This window comes from Neolamprologus multifasciatus, chromosome 22 (assembly GCF_963576455.1).
Source record: "Neolamprologus multifasciatus chromosome 22, fNeoMul1.2, whole genome shotgun sequence".
NCBI classification, from domain to species: domain Eukaryota; kingdom Metazoa; phylum Chordata; class Actinopteri; order Cichliformes; family Cichlidae; genus Neolamprologus; species Neolamprologus multifasciatus.
Window position 1 is genome coordinate 6,286,857 of NC_140459.1, and position 25,204 is coordinate 6,312,060.

At 40.8% G+C, this 25,204-nt stretch overlaps 1 long non-coding RNA gene across 1 annotated transcript; it reads right to left on the minus strand.

The window, feature by feature from the left end:
* Nucleotides 1–12,553: 12,553 nt before the first annotated feature.
* On the minus strand, nt 12,554–23,577 carry LOC146492773 (uncharacterized). Its single transcript, XR_014871859.1, has 2 exons — nt 20,663–23,577; nt 12,554–20,620 (listed from the first exon to the last, which is right to left on the minus strand). It is a non-coding gene; the product is annotated as an uncharacterized LOC146492773 (long non-coding RNA).
* Nucleotides 23,578–25,204: the final 1,627 nt, after the last annotated feature.

Genomic DNA, 25,204 nt, shown 5'->3' on the forward strand with positions numbered 1-25,204 from the left:
AAAGTGCAACTCAGTCATGTATTTTTAATAGTCAAAGATGGAGAGAGATATTCACCACTCCCTGCGAATTATATCCACCAAATTGTTGTGATTTAACCCACTGATGTCCACTCTGCAGCACCAGTGCAATGAAAATATATCAGACACAGCAGAGTTTTGCCACTTTTCACGAGGGATTGTCAATTTAATCAATTCCGTTTATGTTATATCATTCCAAATCACAACAATAGTGGAGAAGCAACAAGACAAACCCTGAAAAGGGAGAGATTTTTCCTTGGTTTTGCTTTCTGCTATTGTCCTTGTTACTGCTGGTGACATGAAACAGTATCTGCAACCCATTCAGATAGCACTGGTCTCCCAGGAAGGCACATCCGGAGGAGATACCAGGACATGGGTGTTACAGGAGGAGAGCCGGACAAGTACCAGTGTCTGCTCCGTTGTGTGAGAAAAACAGTGTTGGGGAGTAACGGAATACATGTACCGCCGTTACTTATTTAAAATACAAAATATGAGTAACTGTATTCCGTCACAGTTACCGTTTAAAAAGGTGGTATTTAGAATACAGTTACTTTGTTGAAATAAATGGATTACACGGCGGTACTTCCCTGTTTCATATTGTGGCGGGTCAGGACTGTTTGGGTTTTGTTTGACAGCTACGTTCTGTTGTTCCAGGCGGCAGCGTTACGGTTGCCATGGTTACAGGGTGACGCTCTCTCTCTGCGTGTTTCCTGGGTGAGAGAGCGCCTGTTGTTGTTGTTGTGCTAAGCTAATAGGCAGAATGCTACAGGTATAGCTCTACAGAATGTAGCCTCATGGGCAGTGTAGTCCGTGCTGCAGGGAGAATGGACTGCCATACACGTTATGTGTCTGCGAGGTCGAGGAGGGAGAAAAAGGAGAGTGGAAAAGTAGTTATCATTGAGCAGAAATGGGAGCTGGAAGCATGTAAATATAATAATAACCACTGCAGCCAAGAAGAGAGCCTGACGAGCCCAGTTGTAAGTAAGCTATTAAGACTCGACTGTACACCGTGTTCGTGTTTTCCTCCGAAACAATAAGTTCTGTTGGAGCAGCCTTTCAACGCCTCTCTCTGTCTGTCGCAAGCAAAGTTGACCCAGACAACAATGTAAAGCTAGTTTTCAGCTACCAGCCTGACACAGAACCCACCGTATTAGCCAGAGGTCCCTTTACTACGGTTCGGAGCCGCGGACCTTCAGTAACAGTAATAAATCACAGCAATAGTACATTCATGTAGTTGTAAACAGCATGATAATATATTAAGTAATCCAAAGTATTCAGAATACGTTACTCTCATTGAGTAACGTAACGGAATACGTTACAGAATACATTTTGGGGCATGTATTCTGTAATCTGTAATGGAATACATTTTAAAAGTAACCTTCCCAACACTGGAGAAAAAGCAGCAGGAGGACTACGTCCTACTAAATGAACTCACGTAGATAGCTTAAGTTCAAGTTTCTAACTGTCAGAAACAAACTCTGTGAGGCTGGTGTAACAGTCAGACATCCTTTAGTGGCAGCTGTGCTGACAGCCCCTGTGCAGGTGAAACAAACACACAGTGGTTTATGCTTCCATTAGAAACACTGATATCCCTGAAGTTTAACTGGCTTTATATTTCACTAGCTGGGCCCACGTCCTCATTTAAGATTTGACAGTGTTTTAGTAGGTAAAAGTGAATGCTTTGACATAAATTGAGCTGCGGTTTGGGGAAGGCGACGAAGGGGATTGGCGATGGCTCCCGGGCCTGGCAGATCCCCATACTCTAAATAGAAATGAAAAAGTTAAAGAATTGAGAACAAGGAGGGAGGGAGGGTGGAGCACCTAAACGAGAATGAACATCTTGCAGAACTGGGGGAAGCTATGTAGATCAGCGGTCCCCAACCCCCGGGCCTCGGACCGGTACCGGTCCGTGAGTTGTTTGATACCAGGCCGCGAGAGTTGAGGCTCAGGTGTGAAATGTATGGTTTTCAGGGGTTTTATCGGTTTTCAGCGTTATTTTGTTATCGTTTTTATCGTTAACTCTATTTTCCTGGGTCTTTTCTCGTGTGTTATGAATAAATCTTCTTTTTTTCGGTACCAGTACTAGTTTTGTTTTGTTGTATTTATCCGCGACACCTTAAAGGCCGGTCCGTGAAAATATTGTCGGGCATAAACCGGTCCGTGGCGCAAAAAAGGTTGGAGACCGCTGATGTAGATGACAACCGGAAGGAGCGTGTTTGGAGGCGTGGTCCTGCTCCTGAAATTCCGATACATAATCTCCAATATATGGAGGATCAGCTGTTCCCTTAGTCTGTTTGAGTCTATGTTGATATATGAAGCACATTTGCTTTCTCATAGCTTGACTTCTGTTCTGTCTCTGACATTTTACAGGTAACATCATAAAGAAGGGTTGTTTACTTATCATAAATGATCAACATAGTATGTGTGTGCTTGTGTGTAGGTGGTGCAGATGGTAATAGAAAAGTGTATTTATAGTTAAAGTTAATTTCACAGAATTACATTTCTTTTAATTTTCAGCTATGAAAGTGCTTTGAAACTTTTTTTCATAATAAGTCTTTATGATGCTGATTATTTAAATTAGACATTTTCCTGAACATGACATCATGGGATCCAGAAGTCCTTGTGTTTTTAACATATTATTGGTGTGTTATGGTTATAATTATTGGTTTTGTGATGTCTCTAGTTTCCCATACATTATTTCTTCTGCTGTCTCTGTGGTAATTATTTGCCTAATTTCCCATTTTAATTTGTTTAGTTTGGTTTCTCATGTGTCTTGTTCTTGCTTTTCAGCTCTTTCCGCTTCACTGTGATCACCTGTCCCACCCTCATTAGTCTCACTTGTGTTTGGTCACCACTCGGTCTTGTATTTTGGCCCTTACCACCAGCAAAGAGACACAGAAAAGAACATCAACCACAGAGGAACCATGTGTCCTGTAAGTGGCAGGATTGACTGAGTTTTATCCAAGTGTGGCATCTCCGTGAACTTCAGATCCAACATCGCCCTCGCACAAAAACTGATTTGACCCTAAACACCGAAGCACAAGCTGAACAACATCTTGTACTTGTGCAATGCAGTAAGAATTGCTCTGACCTTTCAACAGAGGAGACCAAATAACTACTTATAGGAGGGCCGGCTCTCCAGGACAAGCCTCAGCTGTATATTTCCACTTAAAAGAGACAGCAAACTGTTTTCAGGCTACAAATGTTCACATTTTGCAGAGGAAATAGAAGAGTAAAGGCCATTCATGTAACCATCACCGAACAGAGGTGATGGGCTACAACACAGATTATAAACCACCTAAGCTCGAGATCCTAGCCCAAGGTGCTTTTTGCATACTTCAACCTGACATGATTGCACAACGAAACAGCTCGTGAACATGTCGTGGTGGGTCAGGACCATCTGAGGCTAAATACCTGGGACTCGCCATCAGCATTTAGAACTGAAGAAGCCTTCTGGATGAGGTGAAACATCTTCATGAACCTAAAAGAAGTCCAACTGCCTTCAGCTCAAGCACCCACGCAGACATATTTTTACCGCCACCTCCCACACAGCAGCAAGTGTGAAAAAATTGGGTAATTCCTTTTTGACTAATGACTAAGAAATAATTCCAGTGCTGAATAGCCAAAGGTTAAAATGCAGCAGTGCCACAAAACTTTTTACTTTGTTTCCTATAGATTTGAGAAGGATGCACAGTTAAACAATATTACTTTGTAATGCCAGACCAAAGTTATGTATAGTTTGCATGTTCAATTCAATTCAATTCAATTCAATTTTATTTATATAGCGCCAAATCACAACAAAAGTCGCCTCAAGGCGCTTCATAGATACAGAGAAAAACCCAACAATCATATGACCCCCTATGAGCAGCACTTTGGCGACAGTGGGAAGGAAAAACTCCCTTTTAACAGGAAGAAACCTCCAGCAGAACCAGGCTCAGGGAGGGGCGGGGCCATCTGCTGTGATTGGTTGGGGTGAGAGAAGGAAGACAGGATAAAGACATGCTGTGGAAGAGAGACAGAGGTTAATAACAGATATGATTCAATGCAGAGAGGTCTGTTAACACATAATGAGTGAGAAAGGTGACTGGAAAGGAAAAACTCAATGCATCATGGGAATCCCCGGCAGCCTACGTCTATTGCAGCATAACTAAGGGAGGATTCAGGGTCACCTGGTCCAGCCCTAACTATATGCTTTAGCAAAAAGGAAAGTTTTAAGCCTAATCTTAAAAGTAGAGATAGTGTCTGTCTCCCGAATCCAAACTGGAAGCTGGTTCCACAGAAGAGGGGCCTGAAAACTGAAGGCTCTGCCTCCCATTCTACTTTTAAATACTCTAGGAACAACAAGTAGGCCTGCAGAGCGAGAGCGAAGTGCTCTAATAGGGTGATATGGTACTACAAGGTCATTAAGATAAGATGGGGCCTGATTATTTAAGACCTTGTATGTGAGGAGCAGGATTTTGAATTCAATTCTGGATTTAACAGGAAGCCAATGAAGGGAAGCCAAAACAGGAGAAATATGCTCTCTCTTTCTAGTCCCTGTCAGGACTCTTGCTGCAGCATTTTGGATTAACTGAAGGCTTTTCAGTGAGTTTTTTGGACACCCTGATAATAATGAATTGCAGTAGTCCAGCCTGGAAGTAATAAACATCAGCATACCCAAACATCAGCAGGTAGCTTTGCTTTGTTTTGTGAATGCATTTTCTCTGTTTAAAAAAACAAAAATCAGATTAGTCGTCAGTGATTTTGTCACAGCAGCATGCTTGACATTTTCTACAGTGGATTTTGTGTTCCCACCTAACGGGGGGAAAAAAATCAGTGTTTTTTTTTTCTCGGCATACTAAATATAGTCGTTACTCATTAATCAGTAAAGGGAAAATGGGTCGCGTATCACATTTCCTACCAATTAAATTTATACAGTCCAACAGTTTTGATCTGTGGGAAGTTCTAAATTTGCTTTTTTCACTGTGACGTTTGACTTTATTTATTTTTTTGTTTTGGGGAACAGAAAGCTGAACAGATGGGTTCTACTTGTCATTTTTGTGCAATAAGAGGGTATTAGGCTACATGAAAGTCACTATGCTTGATGCCAAGTTGTCGTGATTCCTGTACATCCAGCGCAGAGCCTCTAGTTTGTCCTCAAAACCTCCGTTGCCTCTCTCTGTTAGGGTGTCTGTGTGTGAGTTCCCTGTTTGTGTGGAGCTGCACTGCTTCTCAACAGATTCAAATGCACACCTGACACTTATCAGCTAATCAAGCTCGTCTGTAAATGTACACCGGCTCATCCATCCGCTCTCACACTGATTTTTTTTTATTTTTGTCAAACAGCATGTTTGATGAGATGTTTGGGCTCCATATTTAGTTCTCTAGTGCTTCTTAGCTGTTTGCTTCTTTGACTTTGCTCATCCTGTCTTCATTTGCTCGAGATAACAGCATGTCATGCTACAGCTTATTGTTAAGCCTGTCAACAAATCCTACCTGCCCACTGTCAACCAGCTCCTGTTCATTTGGACGCAGCATTCTCAGTGGGAGAAAAGTTTTGTCTCTCATCCAAATGACTTCAGTCATTTTACAATGTACAATGACTGAAACTAGCCCACTGAATGACCAATGGGCTGTGAGGTCAGTTCGTTGATCATTAATATGTAATTTGTCATGACCAGTAATCAACAACCACTCATCTAAGCCCACCGATTCAATTGGAAAACCCTAAACTTCCTGCTTGGACTCACACTGAGGTTGAATCTGGACTTTCCTAAACAAAGCCCTGCTGCACCCTGGTTTTATAAAATGAAGAAACAAACCCAGGTATCTTTGCTATCAATGGCTGGGTTTATTCGCCTCAACAGTGGAAACCGGGCTAAGGGGCTAAGCTGGTTATTAACCCCAGCTTTATCAGCGTAGCTACGAGCACATTCACATGAAAGAGGTGAGGATGGCTGCACCTGAACAATCACAAATATGGATACGTCTGCTAACAGCAGAGAAGCTGATTGTATGAAGGAGGATAAAACTATAATTTCAGAAAAATAGGAACAATTTAAATGGAACACAGACCGAAAGCAGCAGTATGAGTGTATACAAGTATTGAATTAAAGTGGCGTATGAATATGTGTGTGTGTTTGCGTGCATGCTTTAAACACTTTGGTCCGTCCAGACTGGAAAACACTACATTAAAACATTTAATAATAATGGATTGGATTTATATAGCACTTTTCAAGGCACCCAAAGCACTTTACAATACCACTATTCATTCATTCTCGCATTCACACACTGGTGGAGGCAGCTACAGTTGTAGCCACAGCTGCCCTGGATCGAGGCTGCCATATCGCGCCATCGGCCCCTCTGGCCAACACCAGTAGGCGGTAGGGTAAAGTGTCTTGCCCAAGGACACAACGACCAGGACGGAGAGCCCGGGGATCGAACCGGCGACCTTCCGGTTACAGATGCGCTTCCCAACCCCCCGAGCCACGGTCGCCCCAGCCACATTTGAAGCCACAAAGTAAATCTTGCAAAAATTCTCCCTTTTATGCAACTTTAGTGAAATAAAGTCACATTTAAGAATCTGCAGGGGAAGACAGAGACACTCATAAAAACTTTCGACCTCTGCAACAGAGAGGTCAGAGTGATCTTGCATGAATGGTGACGTTGACCGAACTGCTGACCTGGAACATAACGTGCTGTGGAGCAGGTTATGTACCAGGATTAACCCTGAAGTCACCTGGGTAAGCCCAAACCCTACTTCACAGCTGCCAGCTCTTTGTGTCTTACACTTTTTCAGATTTGCTGTTCTCTGACTTCTCCCAAGACGATTTATTGAATAAATCACTTGTTTGAGGAAACCTTAAACAGTTTACACTCAGTTAGACACAGTTTGCAGAGCTCATTTAATCTTTTCGATTAACTCCAAACACATGGTTACTCACTAAAACACATTTTTGCACAGTTATTCACATGAGGCAGAAGTTAAACGTGATTACACAAAATTGTTCACACTTGTAACAGCTGTGATGAAACTCAATTTTGCAGGGGTGAGTTGGAGGACGAAATCAACAACGGATGGAAACAATGAGAGACACGGAGAAGAAAGATGGGGGAACACAAAATCCAGTAAATTTAACTGTGTTAGGCCATGTTTACCATGTTTGTTTGTGGAGCAACAACCCATATGAGATAAACCAGAGGAATGTGCAACATGAGACTCGAGTGTGTCCCAGGCTATGATTTACTCATGAAAGTTTTTCCCCACATTGTGTTTACTTGATTCATACTATAATTATGGTGGATGAATTAAAAAAAGAGTTGAAATCTCCTACTTTCACAAGTAATCTGTAGTTTGATAGAGGTATAGCGGTGTTCTACAGACACAGCAAATACAAGACATACACATGTTACTCAGGAAAGCCCAAAGTAAACAGTCAAAGGAGCTTGTAAAGAAAAGCGTCTGGACTTCTTTAAGTTACTTGAAGACGTTTCACCTCTCATCCATCTGTCCTTCTTATCCTCCCTCGCTGGTGTCTGATCTGAACAAGGACAAACGAGGGAGGATAAGAAGGACAGGTGTATCAGAGAAACTCAGGAGGGTTTTCTCCAAGCATGACATCCCGGCGTACTTCAGACCCAGCAACACACTCAGACAAAAACTGGTTCACCTGAAAGACAAAACTCCAAAACACAGACTTAACAATGTGGTGTATGCTGTACAGTGCAGCGAGGAATGCCCAGACCTCTACATTGGAGAGACCAAACAGCCACTTCACAAGTGCATGGCACAACACAGAAGAGCCACCTCCACAGGACAAGACTCAGCTGTCCATCTGCATCTTAAGGTCAAAGGTCACTCTTTCGAGGATGCCAATGTTCACATTTTGGACAGAGAGGACAGATGGTTTGAAAGAGGAGTGAAAGAAGCCATCTATGTCCACTGTGAGCGACCATCTTTGAACAGAGGCGGTGGTTTACGACACCAACTGTCTGACATCTATAATCCAGTTTTGAGTTCCCTTCCCAGACGTCTTAACGCCCACTCACATCCTGGGCCATCTGACCTCAGGAATTCGCATGATAAGGTGGGGCCAGGTTTCACAATGAACTCACCCGAAACTCTGGCTGATTGGGACCCACACCCAGTTCCACACCTTGGCTCAGGCGATTAGAGGATCATCAGGGGGTCCTTTTGTCCCTCTGTGGGGGGAAACTCCCACTAGGTTTATATCTGGGACTCTCCACCATTTGACCTTAGAACTGAAGAAGCTTCTCGGATGAGAGGTGAAACGTCTTCAAGTAACTTAAAGAAGTCCAGACGCTTTTCTTTACAAGCTCCTTTGACTACAATGACCTGGATGACTGAGAACCTTCACAGATCCAAAGTAAACAGTTCAGTTCACATGATTTTGAATTGTTCTAGTGACACTTCTGCACATCATGTTGTAAATAAAAGACGTTTAGGGCCCTACTTTCATTTTGTTCTCCATGCTTTGTAACTTTAAGCGTAGAGGTTTGGTGTAGCTGCCAAAAAAAGCAAAAGATCTGAGTTTGATCCTTGAAGTTGCATCAGGAAGGATATCAGGGGTAAAAATCTGCCAAATCAAACATGGAGGTACCCACTGTTTTTCTGTGTAACTTTTATAGAAATGTACAATGGCCAGCAGAAACTGTCAAGACTTTGGTTGCATGCTTTTAACTTATTGTTGCATTGCGTAACATGTGCTTGGTAGTGTTTGTATTTTGACTGGCTGTGTGTGCGTGACCTGATGCTATGGTGTAGGTTTGGGGTTCAGATAAAAATGTTTTGATGTGTTTCCAAAGTTTTGCCAAGTCAGAGTTCACGGACTGCAGTTTAAAAATTGGATTTTTGTGCTTACAGTGTTGAGAAAAAAGGTGAAAGGTTTCAAGAGATGTGTCTTAGAGACTATGAAATGTTTCAATTTAACTTCTGATACTTCTGATATCTCAGTACTGCAATAAGAAAAACACATCTGGTATTTTTAGGAAACTTCTTTTGGAATGACACCTTTTAATTCCTGCTTTTATCACTTCTAGTACAAAACTGCATTTTTTTCCCCAAAGTGCCTTGCAAGGATCTTCATAGAACTTTTGTCTTTGCAAAAACTATTTATAAATCTATTGTACATAATCTCCTGGTTTTATAAACTGTTTAAAAGTTATCATCTTCACTTTTAAGTTAAGATAAATTAAAGAGCATGTGATGCACTTGAAAGCAGGAACTAAGTTTCAAAATTGTCTCCTGTTCAGATAAGCTGTCTGAAAAAAGATTATATATATTTACTGCAAATTTGCAACAATTACATGTTTGAAGAGGAATGTACTGCTGCTGGAAATATTTTACATAACGAGGAAAGTCTTTAATGAACAACAAGACAAGTGCCCTTGCAAAAAAAATTTAAAAATCCACCACAGGCAATTAACCTTGTCTATGCTAATGGTTTGCCACTCGGTTCTTGGTTAATGATAGACAAAGAAAAGAAAAAAGTGGAGGCACGTAAACATTTAACCCACGCTTCAGTTTTTCACCATCTTTTAGCAAAGTGTTCTCGATGCTTAAACCTAAACGGTGGATTGTGCATAAAAGATAGAGCCTCCTACTTTCAAACAGCTTAGTCACTGTGTGTAATCAATAAAGCAATTATGCTTCCTTACATTTACTATTATAAAAAAGTAATTTGTAGGCGTCAGTGTTTATCAAGTTAATAACTGCACAGGCTCTAAATGACTCCAGCTGTACAGACAAGTTGACAAAACATCCAAGCTGTCTGGAAGTGATTAAGTTTTACCAAAATAATTTATCGTTTCAAGGGCTGTAATTTCACTCCTTTTAATTGGTGTCTGGTTTGAATCCTAATATTATAATTTAATTATATATGTGTATGATATTATATTAAAATTAATTATTGAGATATTGAAATTTTAGCTGGTTTAAGTGTCACACCCTTCACTTTTGCTGCCTCCTAGAAAGTAGCTCTTTCCCTGGATATCTCTGTTCTTCTGCGTGTGTGTGTGGCTGCCAATCTTCTTCACTGTTATATACCATAAATACCAGTCATCAACTCCACCATGTCACAAGATTGTTGACTCAGCTTCCCAGTTAGTCACAGTCAGGCCGTTCTCGCTTGCTTGGTAAACTGTTTGCTAATCCTCATCCCGCTTTTCTGGCAGTTTTTTTCCAGCCTGACTCGAGCTATTGTTTCTTTCCTGCACTCTGGATCCTCCTCAGCTAATGTCTGCCTTCGCTCATTCTCTGGCCCGTCTAATCTCAGCTCCCCCGTCTCAACATCAACCTCGGCCACAAACTGCCTGCTCCAAGCCTCGTTGCTGGCTCCACGCTTCCCTTCCTCAGCCCACTCCAGGACTTAAAGAGACACTATAATTCATTCTACCAAATCCATTACTAGTTTCTAATAAATTATTCCTTTGCCTCTACTTCCTGCCTTAGATCCTATGATCTGCATCTGGGTTTGCCTTGAGTGACAGCTGCGGTCAAGTCCTGGATCAGACTCCACGCTGTCCCCCCAATTCACATTTTCAGGCTCCAAATCTGATAAAACGACAGTTTAATACCACACCAAGTTTCAGCTTGGAGAGACCTCTGAGGGATATCACACACAGTCTCTTCCTTATCCACAGTGCAGTAAAACACTGAGGAAAACACTGTGTTGCAAAAGATGTAATTAATTTCCAATTACCGGCAGTGAGAACTACAACTGCTAGATGAATAAGGCATGTTTGGATTAACTGAAAATTAGCTTTATTTTGCTCGAACTGGATGATATAACTTGTTTATCTCTTGCAGTCCCATGTGTCCTACAATTAATCCTCTCAATAGCTGAAAAAATGGTGACAGTGTAAATGATAACTGGTTACTATTAAAGACGCATATTCAAAAATAGTTTGATTTAATGTTCGGAAATATCTGAGATCGATTTGATATTTCTCATAATAACAGAGAAAGTTTGGGACATTACACAAAAACACTTCCTGACTAGGGCTTGTAACATGCTCAGAGACCCCACTGCTTACTGTTTTACTGTTCTCACTGCCTCTTAGCAAGAAGCTTAGCAGCATTTAAAGAACAACAGTTAAATTGTGTGCCTTCTTTCCCAAGCCATTAGACTTCTAAACTTATGCTATCTATCTATCTAGCTAGGGTAGGTAAGCTAGTAGCTAGCTAGCTAGTAGCTTACCTACCTACCTTACCTAGCTAGTAGCTTAGCTAGCTAGCTAGCTAACTAGCTAGCTAGCTATGCACAGAAACTTACCTACCCAGCTACCTCTCTCCCTCCATAGAGAACAGAAAGGTAGGTGACAACTTCCATGGTAATATTTCCAACATGTTTAGAGCCTAGTAGACAAAAAAAACCCCAACAACAACAAAAAGCCAACAGTGACCTTAGTAGATATTTTCTACCTTCACGACAAGTGTACAAATATCAAAGTTATGCATTTGGTAAGTAATCTCAGACCACAGTACTAGCTAAACCATTAGGCTGGTAAACATCACTGTCACAGTGCAAACTCTGAAGCAGAAACAAAGAAGTCAAAAATATCAGAGCTTAACGACTATCAACCAGTTGGTCTTATATCACGTGTGATGAAGGGACTGGAGAGAATAGTCTTGGCTTACCTAAGACCGCAGATGATGGATTACTGACTACCTGACGGAGACGCCACATCATGTGAGATTAGGCAGCACTCTGTGTGATTTGGTCATGTGCAGTGCAGGAGCTCCACAGGGGCTGTGCTGTCTCCATTCTTGTTCATCCTGTACAGCTCAGATTTTCAATACAACTCCAGGTCACTGATTCTGCAGTGGTTAGATGAATTATTCACGAGTCAGAAGGTGTACAGAGTACTAGTAAATGATTTTGTGAAGCAGTCTGGGAAGAGTCATCTGCTTCTGTATGTGAGAAAGATGAGAGAGATCCAGTTCAGAAGAAAGAAGACCTACATGGCCCATGTCTATCGTGGGTCAGGTGATGTGGTTGGGTAGTGCAAGTACCCGGACATCCACATCAACAACAGGCTGAGCTGACCAACACAGAGGCTGTACACAGGAAGTAGATGAGTAGGCTCTATTTCCTAAGGAAACAGGAGTTCTTCAATATATGCAGCAAATGGGAGATTATCTATCAGCCAGTTGTGGTGAGTGTGGTGAAATTAGCTGTGGTTTTTTGGCACTAACGTACTCAATTAACTGATCTGGAAGGCTGGCTCTGTGATTGGCTGCAAACCGGGAACTTCTGAAGCTGTGGAGAAGGTCACTAATCCCGACCACCCTCTGCAGCACTTACAGACAGGCAGTCTCCAACAGGCTGATTCAGCTCTGTTGCCAAAAGGAGAACTAAATCGTTCATACCACATGTTCACCCCTGTAATACAATATATCTGTCTGGTAAAGAGACATCTGCCAGATAATATTATTATTATTCTTATAATTATTTCAGTATTGCTTCAGCCTCTGCAACAAAATAATTTCCTAAATACGAGATAGTATTTCTCATTTATTCTCATTAATGAGCATTCACATAAAGGGAAACTTAAAATTAGAGTGTGGATACAAAACAAACAAGAATGAATAGTTTGAATAATTATCACTGACACATTGTAAATTTAAAGAAAAGCAATAAATGATTAGGAGGAAGTGATTTTCTGGCTTAAATCATAAAATGTTCATTTCATTTTGGAAAAAAATGCTTGAAAATCCTCGCAGCCGAATTTCAGCTCGTGACCTTTACTTACTGTCCCTCTTATTTCCCTTTCTTCCTGACATTTTGCTACTTTCACTATCAAACAGATGCAAAAACACCTAAAAAATGAGTAAAAAAAAAAAAAGTGTGTCAGTATGGATGAGACCGACTTTTTACATCAGTATGCTGATCCTAGGGAGGGCTCCGGCAGAAGCAGATCCTCAAGAGATTTAGCAGTTCAGCTCGGTACATCCCGAGAGTCTTTCACTACAGGCTCAGATTTTTAAAACTACTTTCCTGAGAGGCAGAAACATGGCTTTCCACTGCAGAGGGACAGGAGCAAATTAGTAAGACAAAGAAACCCAAGGCTAAATGTGTTAAAAAGAATTAATAATTTAAAGGGCAAGTCCTTCCTCTGATGCTCAATCTGTGATGCTCTGCTCAACCCACAGGTTATTTTGTAATGAAATGTTATTATTTTATTGAGATCGCTAGATAGAGGCAGAGAAAAAGTGGTTTAACATAATAGAACAATCCTAGTTTGTGTCCAGTGTACCCTGCTCTGGTTGGTTAACGGTGTCTGTTTCGGGCCTGTTAAAGTGCAGCCTGATAGCTGTGGGGACACACGAGTCTCTGTGGCAATTATCTGTCAGTCTGCAGCAGAATGAGTTCCTGCAGAATGTTTGCAGTAAAGTGGTTTAGAGCCGCAAACTCAGGAATAACTCATCTTGGGGGGAGACAATATACATTTAGTATGCACAGAGCTACCCACAATGCATCTCCAAATTGTACTCTTTAGTAGGATTGAGATAGAGAACTTTTGTTTCTGCACAATCTTCTTGTAGCGGCATCAGCTTGGAGGGAATTAAATGTTTTCTATCAGCCAAGGCAGACAGATATTTAGCATAAACAGCGATTTGAATCAGGATTTGCTTCTGCAGCAAGTCAGTTTTTATAGAAATCTGATTTTGCTAGTTTTGTTACTTTTCACCATAAAAAGAGATGTGAATTCTTCTAAAACTAATCATGTGAGGTGTATGTCATCATCAGATGAAGGAATCTAATCCTGTGCATTGAGAATATTTCTTAAATTTGTTTTTTGGCTTTTCGGAATTGTTTTCCTAACTCTTAGCAATTACTAGACAACAAATAAGTTTATCCAATTTGTGAATGCACGGGAGGCTGGTGCCTATCCCAGCTGTCATGGGACGAGAGGCAGGGTACACCCGGGACATGCCACCAGTCTGTTACACAGTTAACACAGAGAGAAAACAGGAAAGAAAGAGATATTCAATTAGAAATTTTAGAATTACTAATTAACTTAACCCATGCTTGAAGGAAGTACCCAGAGAGAGTCCATAGAGCCACAGGGAACATGCAAACACACCGAAAAGCTTAAACCTTGGACTTTCTTACTGTGAGGCAACAATGCTAACCACCACAGCACTGTGCTCTTTTAATTTCATTACGGGGGGTTGCTACTTCTTTAGAGCAGCAATAATGCTGAGAGAAATGAAATTCATGAACTTGGAATCTTGGATCTTATTGTTTTCACCTAAAATTGGTTACTATTTGATTTTAGAGCTCATTGGTTTTTATTTCTACAGCCTTAAGTTTAATGGTGGGCCGTTTTGAAGAAGAGGAGGATGCAGATGTAGCTTCTTACCAGGGTTCCTTAACAGCTGACACAGAGCTTGTTAATCCAGGTAAACTCCAAGGTGGTATGATATCAGTTCCAGATCTTTTGCAAATACTCCGAGGTCAACAGCACAGGAACCCCCAAATGTTGTTTGGAAGACCTGTAGTGTTACCACTGTGCCTTTTTGTTCCTGGAGGCTTCAATACTGTGATTGCAACTTTGTGTCCAAACCTTGAACTTATCACAAGGCTGAGAAAGAAAAAGGATATGTTAATGGTGTAAGCAGACTGTAGGATTTCATCTTGCTTTTCTCTCTCCTGTCGCTAGTGAACAAGACCCTGATATACTTGAACTCCACTCAGGACAGTAACTGGTCCCTGACTTGAAGTGGGCACTCCCCCCTATTGGCTGAGAACTATGGTCTCAGACTTGGAGGTACTAATTATCTCTCTTGACACTTAAGAAGGTCACCACCACATCATCTGCAAAAAGCAAAGATGAAATCCTGAGGCCAGCGAAGTGGAGACCCTCCACCAACGTGGCTAAGCAGAGTCCAACACCCACCGAGTCTGAGAGACAGAAAAGAGATAACAACAGCCATCTGTTTGCGTATCTTTGTGTGTAACAGTTACATTAGATATCCTTGTAAAAATAGATTCATTTGACAGATCTGGCAACTTTGTGATGATTACTTTTTGCTGCTATTTAAAACTCTTCTCAGTGCCAATTCATGTAAGATATGTCCAACAAACCAACTTTATTATATGAATTTCAACAACACAATTTTTGTAGAAAGGGAAAAAAGCCTAAACATGAGAACAAGCTGGTCAGGTTTAACCAGACGTTTACACTCAGGGGTCTGTAACCTGATGGGGCGTGGCTGGTATACAGATTTGTCACAAAGATTTTTAGCTGTTGTCTCCAGCTGTAAATCCTTTATTATGCAGCCCGTATACAGTTGGTGAACCGACTCCATCTGCAGAAATTTTGACAAAGAAAAAAACCCAAAACAGACGAAGCACACTGTCATTCTCTAGTAATATATGCATACCGCAGAGTTCATCGTTATACTTGCACAATCTGTTCGTGCCTAGGTGTGCACTTAAAATAGGCTCCACTCAGTCTCAACCACCTGAGTTTCATTGCACCTCTGCCATACTTTGTATTGTTTGCACAGTAAATATAAACCTTCCTATAATACCTATCCATATTTGATAAGTATGATCATCAATATGAGGCGGTAATATCAAGGCGAGTGGTATTTTCCACAGGAGCAATAACCACACAAGCATTCAAAGGCAGACGCTAAACATTTTTGCAAGACAAAGATGATCAGTTCAGATTAGCTGCCTGTTTATCTTGAACGAGATCTCAGCATCCTCCTCACATTTGAGCCATTTTGCTGACACTTTCAGCACTGGAGGCAGTCGCAACAAATGCTGAAATCAATCTTGTAAACCCGGTGAGTCGATAAAGATCCACGGTCTTTCAAAATAAAATAACATCTTTGTTGAGGACCGTCAAATTTCTGGGGGAAAAAAAATCAGTTCTGTAGATATATAACAATAAATGGCACTCAAATCTACTTTATCCACTGTGATGGAACAATATACCTGAAACATCCATATGCCCCCAGGGATCACGTATGACAGATAAAAGCCACGCAAACAGAGCACGAGGCGGGGATAAAAGGCAGGTGCAGCTATTTTTAAATAAACAAACCAGACAGGAGCGTGATCAAGTCCTTTCCAGTTAGTGGACACTCTGCAGTCTGCTGTCCCTTATCCTCCAGCATCACATTAAAGCAGAAGAGAAGCACGGAGGAGAGAAGCACCGGCAGCGCAATTTTATGCCGAACAATCAAGCGAGCTGGCACTTGGGGATCACTCATGCAGATGAAATAGGGACCTTTCAACAATACTTGGTTGTTTTCCTCAAATTTGGTCTTCATGTGGGAAGTTTAAGTTCCCTCTAATGGTGCACTTGCATGTGGCAAACAAAGGCTGTGCTGTTTCCCCGAAAGCCTTTGTGCGTGTGAAGTAAGGCATCAATTACTGTCAAAGCAATTCAATGGTAGGTGAGCAGCAGTGTCTGATTGATATGACTATTATGATAGTATTGTACGGTTGGGCTAACGTTTTATGCAGCGATAGCTCAATAATATTCTCGTGGAAGAAGTCAAGCAGAGAGAAGAAGAAAGAAAGGAAGACAGAAGACGGGGAGAAAAACAGAGTGGGCTGATGGGTTAATTGAATGGATTCAAATTCCCATTTACTCAGGAAGTTTGGAGGGGACAGCCTGCCATTGGAGAGCAAAGAGCGAGAGGGATAAAAAGAGAGGAGAGTGAAATTGAGAAAATGAGACGGAAAGGACAGAGAGGCTGAATTTAAATGAACAGAACGAGGAAGAGCGAAAAATATGAAGATGGAGACAGAAATGTGGGGACATAAAAATTGTTATGCGCGTACGAGACATAAAGCCTCCTTTCAGACACGCTTCAGTCTGTAAATCGGCTTTTAAGAGTACAGCAAGTGAGATCGTTTTGAGTAAAAACTGAAGTCAAGCGCTTTTCATGTGTGATCAGGTATTTCCTTAAGGGTTTTTCTCCCTTTGCTAAATAGGTTTTTTTCATATTATCATCTGTCTTTTCTATATTAAGCGTGACGAAAACGAGGCGTTTACGAAGCGTGGCAGTTTATTTAAACTCTCTTATGTGTTCCCTTTGGGAGGGAAAAACAAACGATGCATCATCAAATCATGTATCCATGTATAAATAATGACGTTTTCAAGAACAAAACAAAATGAATATATAGTGGTTTGAAATGATATTACTGGATCAGATGTGCCTCGTGTAAGTAAAAAAGCCAAACACAAAAAAGAGGCTCCGTCTAGACTAACACAGGCTAAGACAAGATTTTTCTTCTTTTCTTTTTGTTTTGACTGACATGTTTGCTTATTAAATCTGCCCATCTTCATGTTTTATCGTCTGAATCTTACATATCTTTGTTGGACTCTGTGTGTTTTCTTTTCTTCTTGTGAATCATAGCTGATCAAACTTCGTTCTCTTTCACATTTTGAGCAGTTCCAGAAAAATCGACGTTTAAAACTTAAACTTGCGCTAATTTAAAAAGGTTTTGTAGAAGTTTTTAGATCCTAAAAAATACACAACGGTGTAAAAATAGAAATCAGTAATAATGCCTCATTAAACATCCTGCTTATCATCTTCAGATTCATATATACTGTTGGATCATAATTATTGATTCAGTAATTAGTACATCACTTTCATCAGTGCTGTAGGTGTAGATAATTATAATGACTGTGTTTTCTCTTAGTTAGATTGATCTATAATAACAAAGTATAATTATTCCTCTGGAAGTAGGAGATGAGTACACAACGATCATAAAGGGATGAACATGGCAACGATACTCAGGTAGGCTGTAGCATTTAAACGATGCTCAGTTGTGCTAAGGGACTGAAGTCTGTGCCAACAACATCTCCCCACACCATTACACCACCAACAGCCTGAGCCGCTGATGCAGTGAAGGATAGATTCATGCTTTATGGCTTCATGGTTTATGCCAAATTCTGACGTTATCGTCCCCGCATCACAGAAATTGAGACAAGATGTTTTTTTGGCCTGTGTGAACTGTAGCCTCAGCTTCCTACTCTTAGATGGCAGGAGTTGCAGCTGGTGTGGTCTTCTGCTTTTGTACCATATCAGCTTAAAAGCTTGATTTGTTGTGCTTTCATAGATGCTTTTCTGCATACCTTGGTTGTAATGAATGGTTATTTGAGATGCTATGGCCTCCAGCTTGAAGCTGTCGTTCCGTTCTCCTCTGACCTCTGGCATGAACAAGGCGTTTTTGCCCAGAGAACTACTACTTACTGTATGTTTTCTCTTTTTTGGACCATTCTCTTTAAACATTAGAGATGGTTTGTGTGGAATATCCCAGTTAGGGATGGGTATTGTTTAGGTTTTATCCGATACCGGTACCAAACCGATACTTTTGAAACGGTGCCGGTGCTCAAACTGGTGCTTAAAGAATGGAGAACACAAACGTTGTCCAAAAACCTCTCATGTTTAGCTGTTTTTTTGTAAAAAGATAACAATGTTAGCCTTTTCTGCAGCTATAGGGCATATATGGCATCACTCTTGGCTGGAAGCAGTGCTTAAACAATGGAAAAATCACAAACTTTGTCCAAAAACCTCTCATGTTTAACTGTTTCCCACTTTTTCTTTGGTCATTTTAGCTTTTTTTGCCAGGGTGAAGGGAGTATCTGCCATCAAACAAGAAGACAGCCGCATGTAACTACAACGGTGTTTGCTAGTTCACCTTACATGCATTAATTCAATAACGTGGTTAACCTACTCAACGTAAATTACACACGAACAACATTAAGCTACTCACGCAGAGAAGAACGGCTGCTGCTGCATCATCATCCGTCATCATTTCTGCTACACTGGCAGGGCTAGGGGCCAGGACTCTCCTCTTCGGGTTCTTGGGGGATGTTGCTAACCCCGGGTCCGATAACAGGCAGCACACCCGCACTCGGTGTGAGGTCTCGCAGCAAGCTGTCAAATACGGCGCATTTCTCTGCTTTTAAAAAAACGCTATGCGTCGCCAGGTGTTTCATCAGATTTGAGGTGTTACCTCCTTTGACAGTATCACAGTATCACCTTAAAGCACTTGTTGCAGGCTGCTGAGTTTGCATCTTTTGCTGTGAAGTACAGCCAGACTTTTGACCGCTTCGCCTTGGGCATTTTTAATCTGTAGCTCTGCTCTAAAAGAACGTACGTACCTGGGCCCGCCTACTATCTTTGGAAACGTAAAATGATTGGCTAGAATCCAAAGTGTATGATGTCTCAGGAAAAAAAAAAAGCACCGAAATATGCGGTGCTTTTCGGTCTGGTTACTACCGTTTATGTCAGAACCGATACCGGTACCCATCCCTAATCCCAGTAGATTACAGGTTTGTGAAATATTCAGACCAACTTATCTGGGCAAATATACACCCCTGGTCTGGTTCATATTTAAGGGTAGCAGTGCCACCCTGTACCACTCGTGTACATACGACCCTGCTCACCTTTTACGGCTCTGTGCCCTCAGGATGACCTAACACTTGCCTGTGTCTTCTGTACTCATATACACATAAATGATGTATGACACATTAGCTCTGCCACGTTTTTAAAAGGGTTTGTGTCAGACTATATAAAAGGTGGAAGTAGCCACAGTGACATTAGCCGTCGATGAGTGAAATAAAACCGCCAGTACAGATTCTGCAGGATCTGACTGAGGACCTGAGACACTGGATGCTCACACTGTAGCAACACGTCAATCACATGGTAGTTCCACCTTAAAACACACCATAACTTTACATCCTTTGACTGTTCTGGGGAACGCAGTTTACAAAATGAGCTCAATAAAAAACTTGAGACTACTAATTAAGACCATAACCGTTTACAGTGGTCACATGATAAGGGAAAAGGTGCCTTTGCAAAGGCTTTTATACAACTAAACTTCTTTGTGTACTCAGATGGGGGCCCCCTATTGGCATTTAGAAAGAATGCATGAGTACCGACTTCACTTTTGAAATTACTGTTGTTTACAGATGTCAGGGACCAAGCAGTAAAGCATAAAGGACACAGGTGTTTTAATTCAAAAAGGGGGTTTTATTGACCCAAAAATATGAAATATTTAACAAAGCCAAAAATTAAACAGGCAGACCAATAAAAGAGGTCAACTCAATAGACTAAACTCAAGATAATAATTAACAAAACCTCAAACAAACATATGATAAACTGACCGGCTGAAATGACACAGGGGGAACTTAAATACTGGTTTAGCTAAACCAAATGACACACACGGGGGAAAACAAGATGGCTGCCATATAACCAACTAATACAAAACAATTAAACAAACATGAAACACCCCCCCAGGCCATGAAGCATGTGGTGCAATCCAATTAGGCTGTCAGTGGTACTTCAGGTCTACCAGCCCTTTGCCACACCTTTTGCCAGACAGGAGGAGAAGCCAACTCCCAGGTAACTCAAACAAAGAAAGATGTATTAATATAACATAAAACAGAACTTTGACCTTGCAAGGTTAATATGTGTGCACGCCATATTAAAGAACAACAGCTAAATTGTGCGCCTTCTTTCCCAAGCCATTAGACTTCTAAACTTATGCTATCTATCTAGCTAGCTAGCTAGCTAACTGGCTAGCAGTGTTGCCAACTCCTCAGTAAGGAAAATCGCTATTGGCTATCCTAAAAGTCACTAGAAGTCGCTAAATGACTTCATCACCTAATTTGCATAATTGGTCATGCTAATGTAATTGTAATCTATGTTGTTGGAGAGAGAAATAACATTGTGGAAGAGACATAAAGTGAGTAAAAAACGTCCTAAATGCATTTAGAATTTATTTAGAACTACAAATTAAATTTATTTTAGCAATTATTGTTTTTTTAATGTCACAATTCCAACCCTGCTCCTTTACCCGGGCTTGGACCGGCAAAAGTGACTCGAAATAGGCACTCTGGTGGAGTTACTTTGTGTGTGTGTGTTTATAAGTAGTTTTAAACCTTGTGATCCACAAAACAGCATAAGAGTAAAAGAAGAACTGACTGCGTTACAGCACCCACTGCTTGTTGAGAATAAAAGTGATATGTGCTTTCACGTTTTTTTTTAGCGACTTTTAGGGGGTCTGAAAACTCCCTAAATATAGCGACAAAGTCGCTAAGTTGGCAACACTGATTGGAAGGTGTGATGGAAAAATAGATACATTTAATAAAGAAACAATATTGAACAATAAGTAGAATATTTTAAAGTAGTGACTGTAAATTAAACTAAAGTGAATCAACTGGTGGTGAGGTGTGGAGCTTACCATGTGTGGCATGCCATCACAACAGACTTTACAAACTTGTGCTTACTGTCTACTATGAAATACTGCAAGACTCACAGTATGTAATTGATGTATAATGAAATGCGACTGTGACAACAGCCTTAAAAATATTCCGACTGCTTTGCCGTAGAGTGATTTTAGTTGATCAAATTAATGGAAAAACACACAACACAAACTTTTTCCTCTTCTCTTTGGTGGTTCAAGGAACAACCAGAATCGTATTAGGAATATTTCAGTGGATTTCAGATTCAATCAAGCTATATTGTGTGAAACTAAAGTAAATTGAATTAAAGCAACTTGAACGGAGTAGCCGAGACGGACATCAGCTCAGACTTGATTTAGAAGCCAAGAGCAAAGAAAGAGAACATGAAAATTTGATAGAGAGGGAAAAAGATGCAAACGGCGCACATGTATACGTTCAGTGTCCTGTATAAAATAGTCCAGCTGTACAGTGGCTCACAGGAACACCCAGGGTCACGCTGGCTTTGTCTTCCTACTTTACATGACGGTTAACCGAGGTGGGGGGTTTGGAAGGACATTAAAGTTTTATGATAGCTTCTGGTAAGGGAGAATCACAGTGTGCTAATAGATCACCGAATGACTTTGTGGGGCTGAATATGGCCGTGCGTGTCAGATTAAGTGGCTCTGGAATTGGACGAGACAGTTTAATGGCTTCGTTTCAGCCATTCTGGGGTCAGCCGGTGAGAGGGGTTAGTTTGAGTTCGCCACAGGTTTGGAGATTAAAACACCGGCAGAGCTGAAATGACATGACCCACTGTGACACGGCAGGTGAACAGGGTTGATGCACAAATTCAATTTCAGACCCATAAACTACAAAGATTGCGCTGTTATTGTTTTTGTCCTTTTTTGAAGGCTTTCTATCTCCTTCTCGCCCACCTGACTGTGATGAAAGATTTCTGCTGCTCACCCACACAACTGTAAAAGCTTGTACGCACACACCTACACAAATTAAAAACACACCGAAAGAAATAAAATCAAATAAACGGTTTCCCCACACACACACTCGCAGCTTTTAGAGCTAAACTGAATATTCCTCACATGCACTTTAACCCTTTAATCCTTAAACACCTTTTTTTTTCTTGCATACTCATCCACGTAGCTCGACTTCCTCACATCTTTTATGATGCACACACACGCACTCAGCCATCACTCACTCAGCAGCGCTTCACAGCAGGTATATGGCAATCTTCTTCAGGCTTCAGACCGCAGGTGGTAAACCAAACAATCAGCAGTTCTCACCATGATATCAGAGCAAACTGTCCTCATGCAGCTCAATTGACTTTCCCGTGACAGTGTAGGAAAGACAGTTTTTTACTTTTTCCTTCAGTGACAACTTGAAAACAGAATAATAACAATAGCACCAGTGGTCAGTTTTATCTGGAGTTTGAAAACAGTTATCTATTCATCTTTGTGACTGGGAGACAGAAACTTTGTTTTGACCCAAAACTTCTGGCTTTGCCAAAAAAAAAATCGTTATCCATATCCCTTTCTTCCATTTATATATGCTGCTTACGCTATCACATGTTCCATGTATGTGCTGCATGTCACATGTTGGGTGTGTTGTGATCACATTACATGTTTCTGTAAGGTAACGTACTTTGCAGCTTTATTCCTGTGAATTTCTCCTCCAGCTGTTTTCTTCAATGTCACATATCCCATTTAAACACTTTGGAAAGCTGTGCCCTTTCCTTCTCTGACACTATTATTTAAGTTTCTTCAAGCATACTTTTCCTTATTTTTTTAGCTTAGTGGTGCAGGCTCATATTTTATAACATTGCTACCGTTTTCTCCAGTTTACCTTATGATAAACTTGCTACCGGTCCACTGATAGTATAAAGATTTCAGGCAGTGAGCGCAAGCCAGTGGGTTTGAAATGAGTTTGACTCACTATGACACCCATAGCGGTAAGAACGTGTCATGAATCTGACGGTGATTTTGTGTGCAAGCTCATTTTTTGTGCAGGGTAAGAGCATTTTCATGCCAATACACTGAATGTGGTCCGTCATCTTCTGTGCCATATGAAGTATCATAAATTCTAATAAGCCAATTTCCATAAACTTCAAGAAAAGGAAAACCTGATAGCACATAAAGAGCGCTCAGTCTGTTGCATTACTCTTTCTTATACCAAAGTAGGAGTTTCACTTATCTGTATTCATCCAAAATACTTTATAAATGAAAGAAATATGAAGCTGCAATTGACTTTTTGTAAAAAACATAAAGAAAAATTTTCCTGTGTTACAGCTGTAACCCTGCTAGCAGTTTTTTTTCACTAGTTATGTTGGTTTGAGTTTAGCTGACATAAAAAGGAACAACATGGAACGAAACTATAATTTAACAATAATATATATCATTTAACAAAAAGCGAGCTGTTTGTGGCTCGGAAAAGGTACAAAACAAAAGGCAGATGCACAATGAAGCAAACTTAACTAGAGCTAAACTAAATGCTAAACACAAGAGACAAATAAAACCGATGACCTGACACTGCAGAAAGGAAGACAGAGGACTTAAATACACAGAACTGCAATGAGGGAAGTGGAAACACATGAGGAACACAGCTGACACAAAGGAACATAATGACACCACAGAGGAAGTGAAACTGAACATGGAGCACCAGACCTCTTCAAAGTAAAACAGGAAACATTGGGATGCAGACATGACAGCACAAGATTGACGGCATAGTTCATGCAGACATGGAACACATGACAGGCTAAGACACACGGATTTAACATAACAAACTGACGAGGAACACGCACACTAAAAATACACACGGCGTAAAAAGGGAACTGGAGACATCACAGAAACACATGAAGGGCGAGGGAGTCTTAAACACAGGGGGCAATGACAAAAAAGGGATCCAAAAAACAATGAACTAACACTGCAACCGTCACAGTCTTGGTGAGGCAGACTGTATCAATTGAAAAAAGGACCCAAAACGCAGACTCCAAGGAACAGGGAACAGAACTTGAATGTTAACAAAAAGCGAGCCGTTTAATAAGGCTGGTAAAAAAGGTACAAAGAAAGGGCAAGGCAAACTGAAGTAAATTAACATCAACCTAAACTGGGAGAACTAAATAAACAACAAGAAAAACCTAGACATGGAAAACGTGGCGTGAACACAGACGACCTGACAGTGACACACTGAAAACAGAGGACTTAAATACACAGGAGGTGATTAGGGGAAGTGGGAACACATGGGGAAACAGCTGACACTAATCTGACATAACGAGACAAAGGAAGCAAAGTTGACTACGCTGACATAGGACACAGACCTTCAAAATAAAACAGGAACATGAGACACAGACGAGACAATATAACCTTGACGACATAAGACACGCAGCATGAAACACATAAAGGCAAAAGGAGACTAAAACACAGGGGTAGAAGACACAAGGGGAATCTAAATAAACAAATGAACTTAGATAATCTAATGAACTTGAAAATAGACCATGAATATCAAAATAAACTCAAACTTAAAACGCTGGGTCAAAAGACCCAGGATCATGACAGCAACCATGGCAAAATAGAATGAGCTGAACTTAAACATAAACCATAAACCATCAAAATATAAGACAACTCTAAACTGGGTCACACGACCCAGGATGGCGACAGTTAGTAATGGTTTGGTGAAAATAAAGCAAAGCACTAACATCTAAATCAGGGGTCTCAAACTCCAGTCCTCAAGGGCCGGTGTCCTGCGACTTTTCCATGTGTCCCTGTTGCAACACACCTGAACAAAATTAGTAGGTCATTAGCAAGACTATAGAACGTGACTGAGTTTTGATTCATGTTATAGCAGCTCATGAGTGAATGAACATGGTGCAATAAAAGTACTTTTAGAAGTACATTTTTTTAAACACTTACTTTACTTAAACTCACTTGAGCAGGGTTAGGGTTTTGCCACTTCGACTGTGTCCCAATTCAGG